Source organism: Marmota marmota, unplaced genomic scaffold (genome assembly GCF_001458135.2).
Source record: "Marmota marmota marmota unplaced genomic scaffold, marMar, whole genome shotgun sequence".
NCBI classification, from domain to species: Eukaryota; Metazoa; Chordata; class Mammalia; order Rodentia; family Sciuridae; genus Marmota; species Marmota marmota.
This window is the reverse complement of record NW_025999941.1, coordinates 17,655,306-17,665,367: the sequence shown is the minus strand read 5'-3', so window position 1 is coordinate 17,665,367 and position 10,062 is coordinate 17,655,306. Positions and strand designations below refer to the sequence as shown.

The 10,062-nt window shown below is 43.6% G+C and overlaps 1 long non-coding RNA gene across 3 annotated transcripts in view; it reads right to left on the bottom strand.

The window, feature by feature from the left end:
• LOC125616268 overlaps window positions 1–10,062 on the bottom strand; it is a 221,012-nt gene that overhangs the window by 12,253 nt on the left and 198,697 nt on the right. Inside the window, exon 4 of one of the 3 annotated variants that reach the window (XR_007346902.1) lies at window positions 3,665–6,779. The exons of 1 other annotated variant lie outside the window; for it this stretch is intronic. This is a non-coding gene — a long non-coding RNA (uncharacterized LOC125616268). Of the gene's footprint in view, window positions 1–3,664; window positions 6,780–10,062 lie in introns of those variants that run through there. One more of the 3 variants, XR_007346900.1, reaches the window with a different exon arrangement.

Genomic DNA, 10,062 nt, shown 5'->3' with positions numbered 1-10,062 from the left:
TATATATATATATATATAATAAACAAAAAAAACAAACAAGAGTACAAAGAGAGACCCTACAGAATGGGAGAAATATTCATATATATGAATATTATATATGAAGTATTCACATATATACATAAATATGCAAATATTTCTACATATTTTAAATATGTACATATAAACATTAAAATTTATATATTATAAAATATATATTATGTAATATATTATGTGATATTATAATATATATTTTATAATGTATTTGATATATTTAAATAATACATATTTTATTATGTAAAATATACTTTTATTATATAATATGTTTTATTATATAATATATATTTTATTATATATAATATATATTTTATTATATGTATGAAATATGTTGTCCTTATGACAAAATAATACAAGAGGGATTTTTTGGGGGGGTGGTATCAGGGATTGAACTTAGGAGCACTCAACCACTGAACCATGCCCCCAGCCCTATTTTGTATTTTATTTAGAGACAGGGTCTCACTGAGTTGCTCAGGGCCTTGCTTTTGCTGAGGCTGGCTTTGAACTCTCGATCCTCCTGCCCCAGCCTCTCGAGCCACTGGGATTACAGGTGCGCACCACTGCACCAGCACAAGAGGGATTTTTGTGGATCTGTTTTGGAAGAACTATTTATGATATGATGATGGTTTAAAAATGAGTAATTGAGACCCTGTGTAGGACCCTGATGTACCACACTCAGAACGTGACAGATACACTAATTGTGCCTTGGGAGGATTGCCTGCTTCAGGGTCTCCAGCTGTACCAGAGCATTTCTGCCTTTGTTAAATGAGAAGCTTCTGGTTGCTAACTCCTAATGACTTCTCAGGGCTCTGGGGATGGAGCTGTCAGTGGCTCTTTTCAGTGACTCCTCCGGGTCACCATCCCAACAGTTGAGTTTGACTTGCCCTGTACTGAAACTTGCTTGCCAAGAGCTGAGTGTTCTGCCCTGGATTCGCCAGGATCCTGTCTCAGAAGGGAGCTGACGGCACAAGGATTCTGAGTTTGGAATCCGTTTGCCCATCCTGGCAGCCTCTGTGACTCTGATTTCTTGAATCTTCCTCTTTCACATTCCCTCAAATAAGCTGAAGCCTTTACTGGAAGGTCAAGTAAACTTTGCTGTAAATCACTAGAGATTCCAGAAAAGGAAAGTTTAAAAAGAAAACCCACATTGCTCTCAGTCTTCAAATTTCACTCTCCTGGTTGCTTAAAAAAAGGGGGGGGGGGGTTGTTGGTGGGGGGTGCTTATGGAAACACATAAAACACACAGAATTAGTTGTTTTTGATTGTCATGGCAAAATGTCTGACAGGTACGCGGTGCTTTTCGGAAGTCTCAGTCTACGGATGGCCTGCTCCATTGCTTTGGGCCCAAGACAAGGCCCGACATCACTGCAGAAGGGTGAGGTAGAGGAAACTGCCAGGCTTATGGCAGCCAGGAACCAGAGAAAGGGAGGGGGGGGGGAAGGGCCACAAGGGAGACACACCCTTCCAGGGCAGGACCCCAGTGACCCACCTCCCCCAGCCACGCCCCACCTGCCTGCCTTTACCACCCAGCTGGTCCATTCACCTAGGATGGACTGATCAGGTGACAGCTCTCACAATCCAGTCATTTCACCTCTGGATATTCCCGCATTAACCCAGGAGCTTCTGGGAAACACCTCACAGCCAAACCCTGACACTTACATAAACCAGATTGTCCACTGGTTTTCCTTCAACTGAACGGATCTAGCTAGCAGTAGGTTTATTGTTGTTCAGAAGTTTTCTGATGTGTGTCCACCTTTCCGCCTTATTAATCACAGTAAACACGATGACTCATATATTACTTGTAATATCATATACCATACTATGCCTGTAACTCATCATCCTTCTCGCTTGAGTTCTCAATGTAATTTACCTTTGCAGAGATTGGAGCTGGAACCGAACTTTCTATTGTTCCATTACATCCCCTTGAATGTGTTGGAGAATCTTTTGAAATTGATTTTTATGTTATCATCTCATTTTCTATATACGGAAGTTTCCTTGTGAGCCAGCCGAGGTATAAATTGCTTTAAATGAATGATGTCTTTTAATGCTCATTAGTGTTTTCTCCTCTGCAAAGATGAAGAAACTGAAGCCAGGTGCAGGGGTGCACACTTGTGATCCCAGTGGCACGGGAGGCTGAGGCAGGAGGATCGCAAGTTCAAAGCCAGCCTCAGCAACTTAGCAAGGCCCTAAGCAACTCAGGGAGACCCTGTCTCTAAATAAAATACAAAATAGGGCTGGGGATGTGGCTTAGTGGTCGGGTGCCCCTGAGTTGAATCCCCAGTACCCTCACCCCCCCCTAAAAAATGAAGAAACTGAGGCTCAGATAAGTTAAGTGACCTTTCTGAGATTATTTAGTAAGTACCAGAACTGTGACTGAACTCTAAGTGTGTTAAAGTATACAGCCTTGCACAACATCTCACCAAAGACTTGAACTTTGGGGACAAGTTATTTGACCTCTCTGGGCATGTATATACTTATGTGCAAAACGCGGGTAATAGTGTCTCCCCTCCTAGGTCAAGGTCCTAAGATTAAAAAGTATTTATCAACTATAAAATGAAGAACACCTGTACTGTGCTATTGTTAGTACAGGTTCTTCAGCAGTGACATCTCTAATTAATTACACTCCGGTGAATGGATATATTGTTCTTTGATTATAGGTGGAAAGCCGCAATGTCCACCACAGGGAAGATATTGGTACAAAACCTCCTGGCTTTGGACTTGATCCAGTATGGCTTAGTCTTTGAATTACCAGGAGCTTAGGCAAAGGGACTCTGGCTAATGACATCGCCAACTCACAGCCCCTTACTATTGACCTCAGTTTTGATTCTCTTGCTTGTTTGGCAAGTGAGCAGACCTTCAGTAATTAAATAATTTTCTCATTTGCCTTTAAGACTACTACATTGTTTGTTCAGGAGGCTTGAGGTCGAATAGTGGATAATAATTCCAAGGGGCTCATGGTACTCTTTTTTTCAACTTTGGGGTAATCTTTCTGAACACCTTTGTTCGTTCTATTCCAGCTATTAGGATGTGAAAGGGACTTTTTGTGACTTACGATTCTCTCTTCTGAATCAGAGCAAAGAAGACTAAAATGGACTTAATACATATCTGTTCTGAATTGGCCCTATGTTCCCTGGAAACTAATGCAGTGTGTCCACCAGCAGAGATGACATTAAGAAACAACCTTGTCTTCAAAAAGCAAAAGCCCTGCCAGGGTGAAACGTTTTTCCAGGGACATTAAAATTCAACATTTCATAGAATTGTTCAACACCATATTCACATTTAACTTTTAATTTTTTTTTCAATCTAGAATAAAAATGCTTCCCTGGGTCCAACAAGGGCTTCTTCAAGGAAAACTTGCAAAGACGGTGATTAAGTCACTTGGAGCTGAACTTTCAGGCAGCTTTGTTGAATATTCATGATGTTTAATTTTTAAATCTCTCTCAAATGGAATTCCATGGAGACATGGTGCAGCTAAGAGGCAAATCAGTCAAACGTAACCACAGACATTATCAGAGTGATCCGCGCCCCCTGCATTCCCTCGAGAGCCACTTCTGAAGATACAATGATGGAATGAATGCGCATGACCAAATAACTTACAATTAGCTAGAACATACTGGAAGTGACTACTTACATAAACATTTGTAAAAATTAGATGCCTGGTTCTGGCTGGGTTGAGTGGACCCATCACCAGGGAAGACATATTCTTGACTCTCTCAATAGATTTGACTTGTCTCGCTTCTTTTCTAGAAAATACTATTCAGCAAGCAGGAAAAAAATAAAAGAGAGAGAGAGAAAGGTTTAACAAAGTCTCAGCACCCTGAAGGAAGAGGAAAAACTTCCTTTGGTTCTCATTTTCAAAACACCTGATCCCACTGTCTGAGGCACCCTGGCAATAAACAAACAGGAATTGCAGCTGGATGCAATGGGGCATGCGGCTCAGGAGGCTGAGGCAGGAGGATCGAGAGTTCAAAGCCAGACTCAGCAAAAGTGAGGCCCTAAGCAACTCAGTGAGACCCTGTCTCTAAATAAAACACAAAACAGGGTTGGGATGTGGCTCAGTGGCTGAGTGCCCCTGAATTCAATCTCCAATACCCACCCATCCCCGCCAAAAAAAAAAAAAAAAGAATAATTATTAAGCAAAAGATAAAAACAAATAAGCAAAAAACTCAACCCATTTAACTGGGACTTCACATCAGGGAGAGGTCACATGAAATATATGGTCCAAGAAGTATTTACTAGTATATTCTCCCTGTCACCATCACAGACTTGGACTTTAAAATCCCACCCATGTGCTTACTACACAATGATAAAGCCAAGAGAAGATAAACAAAACTGTCCATCTGTTTTCATTTACACAGACATTCAACTTTCCATATTAAATATTGTAATCTTGCTGAATATATAGCTAACATGCCTCTTTGGGGAAGAGAATTCCAGAAGAGAAAACCTAAATCCTTTAAAATGGCAACATACCATCCAAAAAAGATAAACCATTGGAAATTTGATGAAGCTGCCTTTTGTTTCTTTTCTGAAAGGGGAAGAATATCTTGATTGTTTTTGCTGAGTATAAAAGCAAGCCCTACTTCTAATCCTGTTTCTCACTGATGAAGCCTCCCAGGATCTGGTAGAAGATCGATCTTATCATATAGAACTGCCTTTTGAATTTGATGGATTCAAAGAAGCTATAATTGAAAAAACTTAACCCAACTTTCAGAATATACCCCAAATATCTCCATGGACTCTCTGGTGCCTCTGAGTTGTAGGCCTGGAGGTTTTCTTAAAATTTTTCTTCTCTTTCTCTGGACTCTGTGTACACATCAGAACGCTTTGTACCATGAAGAAACAGTATAAATAAATCATGTAATAAAATGACCTTTCCCAAATCACGTTTTGGCTAGAAGATGCTTTTTGCAGCTGTCTCCTTGCTCGGATTGCAGAGGCCAGTGACAGTGGAACTTCCACAAGCCCTGCGAGGAGCCGGACATGCCGTGGAATACAGTTCTGGGGAAACTCAGTTCAGTCTACTTCCTTTTCAAAGTTTTGGCAGATCAAACATGTATATTGCCCAGGAACCCGGGCGGAGACAAACAACATCCTTATCTTTGTGCTTAAAGTTTGCTTCTGGACAGATGAAAGTCGTCCTGGGAGAAGGACCTTGAGAAAGGGACCCTGAGAAGGATTATTTATTTATTTATTATTGTCTTTGTTTATTGGCCTGGGTAAGATGGCTGATTGTGTTGTCCTGGGAATTGCTGATCACAGTGACATGTAAATAAGGAAACGGCTTAGAAGGTGACATGGGACTCCTGCTTTTCTGCTGTGCTTCTGCTCAAAGATGGGTCAGGCCTGCGCAGGCCAGGAAGTGAGATGCAGCTACCCCACGGGGCTGGGGAGGGGGAGTTCCTGTTCTGCAGGTGAGAGGGGGAGGGGGAGTTCCTGTTCTGCAGGTGGGATGGGGAGGCTCTGTCAGACCACAGTGCCTACGCCACAGCATTTCTAGTCATTCCAGAGCACAGCCTCGCCATGTTCATTAGCAGAAAGATTGGAAATCACAGAGACAGAAATATCCAAAGGGGGTTGGCTGAGCTGTGGAGGACCAAAGTGCTGCCATTTTTTTTATAAATCAATTTTCTAATTTGGTTCTAGCTGGGCTGTTGTATATCATGGGGAGTGGGACAAGATGCAGAAATTTAAGCTACAAACTCTCACAGCAGTTCTAGAATGTTCCGCCTTCTTTGCTTTAACTTCAGAAGTCCCTAAGCGGTATGAGCTTAGGGTCCCCAGGCTATTGAGGAGCTAGGACCCAAATAAGGAATGTCGAATGCACCCTCCAATAGAATTGCTCCAACTCCCTTGCCTTGATGTGCCCCAAACTTGCTTATGTATAAAAGCAAAAGCCCTGCTGTGCTCGGGGCTCAGACTTTGGGAATTATCCCTCTAGGTCATGGCACAACTAATAGAGGGTTGCTTCCAGATCTTGGTGTCCTGACCCCCATTTCCCACTACAAACCCAGAGATGTATAATTCTAACAGCTGAACATGAAGACATCATCGTGAAGATAAAGAGGATTTTTCATGGGATCATGTATCATTGAGGCTGAAACCAACCTACAGTGTTAATTTTTATAAAACTAACATTTTAAAATGAGAAAACAAATATAGATACACCATGTGCAGCAGGTCCAGAAAATCACACGCTGGCTGACAGCTCAAGTGCTCTTGTCTTGACTCTCATCTTACTTCATCCCTGCAAGTTTTCCAGATCTTTCCTCTGCCTCACTTCAACTCACAGCCTCTACCTTGGTACAAAAGAAGGAGTGGGCCGGGTGAAGTGGCCCATGCCTCTCATCCCAGTGGTGCAGGAGGCTGAGGCAGGAGGATCCCAAGTTCAAAGCCAGCCTCAGCAACTCAGTGAGGCCCTAAGGAACTCAGTGTAGACCCTGTCTCTAAATAAAAAAAAAAATACAAAATAGGGCTGGGGATGTGGTAAAATGCCTGGAGTTTGATCCCCACTATGCGCCCCCCCAAAAAAAAGGAAAAAGAAGAAGGAATGGGAGGAAGGGGGAGCCGGAGGAAAGACGGAGACATTTTTCTTGACTTTTCAATGAATACTCTCCATTTCAAGATGGTAGACTGAACACAAGCGGCGACCTCCTCTTCCAGCTGTGACTCTTCCAGAAATGTGTACCCAACCGTGCTACAAGACCAGAGAGGACTCCCCAGGGGCCATCCACGGGGAGGAATCCCTGCAGGTAGAAATTAGGTCAAATCAGACCAAGGAGTGAAAGGACAGCCCCACACGTGCCTGCAAAAGTCTGTTGACGCTCTTCCACGTTTCAATCTCCTTCTCTCCACCCACGCTGAATCGGGGTCCAGTTCTTCCCTCTACCATGCCTTAGAAGTACACTTACTGTTTATTCCTATAAATTTTAAAAAAAACAACCTTCTTTTCATTATTACCCCCAAGGAAATTTTGAAGCCATATTTCCCTATTCATCCCCAATTCATGATTTTGTTGTTGTTTCCTGGGATTGAATCTAGGGAGGTTTAACCTCTGAGCCACATCTCCAGCCCTTGTTATTCCTTTATTTTGAGACAGAGTCTTGTTAAGTTGCTTAGGGCCTTGTTAAATTGCTGACGCTGGCCTTGAACTTGCAATCCTCCTTCCTCAGCCTCCTGAACTGCCGGGATTATAGGCGTGTGCCACTGCGCCTGGCCCCCGTGAAATTTTGATACCACAAATGTACTATATATCTGTTTATGTACTGGATGTAGATCTCTGCTTTATAAATACAAAGAGTAAGAATTTTTTGTCCCCATGAACTGATTTTTGCCCTACTGAAATTTTTGTGGTTTGGATCTAGAATGTCCCCCAAAGACTCATGTGTTCAGAGGGAGGGCTTTTGGGGGAAACACTTGGATCATGAGGGCTCTGACCAAATCAGTGGATTAATCCATTGATGACTGAATGGACTTCTGGGGTGGAGGACCTAGTTGGAGGAAACAGTTCCTGGGGGCGTGCCCTGGAAGGATTTCTCTTCTATTTCCTTCCCTTGTCTTCTCTTCTATTCTCTTGTCTTCTCTCTCCTCTTCTCCCTGCACACACACCCCTCTCTCTCTCCTCCCCAGCTGCCATAAGCTAACAGCTTTCGTCCGCCATGATGTTTCTGCCTTGGAGTCAACTAACCCTGGACTAAATGCTCTGAAACCATGAGCCAGTATAAATCTCCCCTCCTCCAGGTTGCTATCATCAGGTATTTGGGTCCCAGCAGTGAATGTTGTCTAATGCAGGCGTGGTATTGCCCCCTGGATCGTGTATCTCATATACCCCAAGGATCATGGAGCATCTTCTGAAAGGAGCATCTGGCCCTTCTCATGCCGTGCCCTGGCAGTGACCAACATTCTACCCCTCAGCGTGGCCAACCCTGGGCACATGATACCTGTGATCAGGTTCCTTTTTCCTTAAGTGCCCTAGGGGAAAGCTTCCCAGGGGAAAAATCCAGTGGCCACTCATGGCCTAGAAACTTTTACTCCTGTTTTATTTGTCCTCCTCGGGTCCCCGGAACATATTTTGCCAAGCTGATTACCCTTAGATAGACCACAGAACATGGCTGTTAGTATACAAAAGAAATCATCATAGTTGACAGTCCCTGAGATGGCCCCAGGGATCTTTTCATCTTGCTCTCTGAGCCCTGTAGAGTCCCTTCCTTCTCTCTGAGTGGGGGCCAGACTCAGGGACTCACTGGCAACACACAATTTGTAGAACTTAGGTGACGTTGCTTCCAAGGGTTATAAAACAACTGTGGAATCCATCTGGGCATCTCCCCCTCTCCGTCCCTCTCTGTCTCGTATGTGTCCCACACACTTTTAGGGAGGCTAGCTTCCAGGGCTACGAAAATGTTCTCATGGTGTGTAACTGAAGCCTCCGACCAAGAGCCACACGAACGCGCCACGAAATGGCTCCTTCTAACTCGCGCACGCCTTGGATGACTGTCCCCCGATTTGTGCCTTGACTGAAGTCTCAGGAGAGATCTGAGTCAGAACCATCCAGCTACATTGGCTGCAGATTCCTGACCCACAGAAACTGTGAGCTGGTAACATGATTGCTGTGTTTAGCCCTTAAGATCTGGAGTCACTTGTTCTGGTTTAGATGTGAGGTGTCCCCAAAAGCTCACATGTGAGACAGTGCAGGAAGGTCCAGAGGAGACTTGACTGGGTTGTGAGAGCCTCAACCCACTCAGTGAATTGATTCCCCTGATGGGATTAACTGGGTGGTGGCTGGAGGCAGGTGGGTGTGGCTGGAGGAGGGGGCATTGGGGGCGTGGCTTTGGGGTCTCTATTTGTCTCTGGAGAGTGGAGTCTCTCTCTGCTTCCTGATCACCATGTGAGCTGCTTCCCTCCACCACACTCTTCCTCCATGATGTCCTGCCTCACCTCGAGCCCCAAGGGGTGGAGCCTGCTGTCTATGGACTGATACCTGTGAAACTCTGAGCCCTAAAAATAAACTCTTCCTCCTCTATAATTGTAAGTCAGGTCTTTAGTCACAGCAGGGAAAAAGCTGATTAAAACTGTACCTAATATGTTCAAATCAATTTTCAAGTTTTCTTTCTTCCTCCACTATCACTTGCCGACTGGTCCACCTGTTCGGTATCACTTCGATGGCAATTTACTTTAGGTAGACATTAGACCTAGGACTGAATGCTCTACCAATCCCAAAGTAAATACCACCCTGTCACATTCTCATTTGGTTTCCTGTGTTATTGGTAAGAGAAGAATGCTAGATTTAATGGAACAAATGTAAGTTCAAACGAGTGAAGCAATCATATTTGGTTGTCTCTTTTTACGTTGATATTTCAGAAAATTTTGCCTAATAGTTCATTTTTTTAATTTTCAGAACAAATACCTGATAGATACTTTATAAAGAAGAGATTTATGTATCTCACAGTTTTGGAGGCTCTAAGTCCCACATTTTGGCCCTATCTGTTTGGCCTCTGGTGCAAGGCCCTTTGACTATATCAAAACATGGCAGGGGAAGAAGGGGCCAAAGCCCACAGATGGCCTCACTTTAGAACAACCCACTCTTTTGAGAACTGACTGCATAAGACCAGCACTAATCTCCAGGAATGGCACCCCAATGGCCTAATCCACTCAGCCACCTCTTCAAGCTCCACCACCTCGAGAATCCAGCCCCAGGGCTTGAACCTTTGGGGACAAAACACATTTAAACAATAGTAACTATATAATAACACTTCATGAATTCCACTCTCAACAATCCAAAACTTATTTTCAAGAGCACAAGTAACAATAAGTGTTGGCGAGAATGTGGGGGAAAAAAGGTACACTCACACATGGCTGGTGGGACTGCAGATGGATGCAACCATTCTGGAAAGCAGTACAGAGAGTCCTCAGAAAACTAGGAATGGAACCACCATTTGCCCCAGCTACCCCATTGATTTATACCCAAAGAACTTAAAATCAGCATACTATCGTGATGTGGGCTTATAGCAGCTCAATTCACAATAGCTAAGC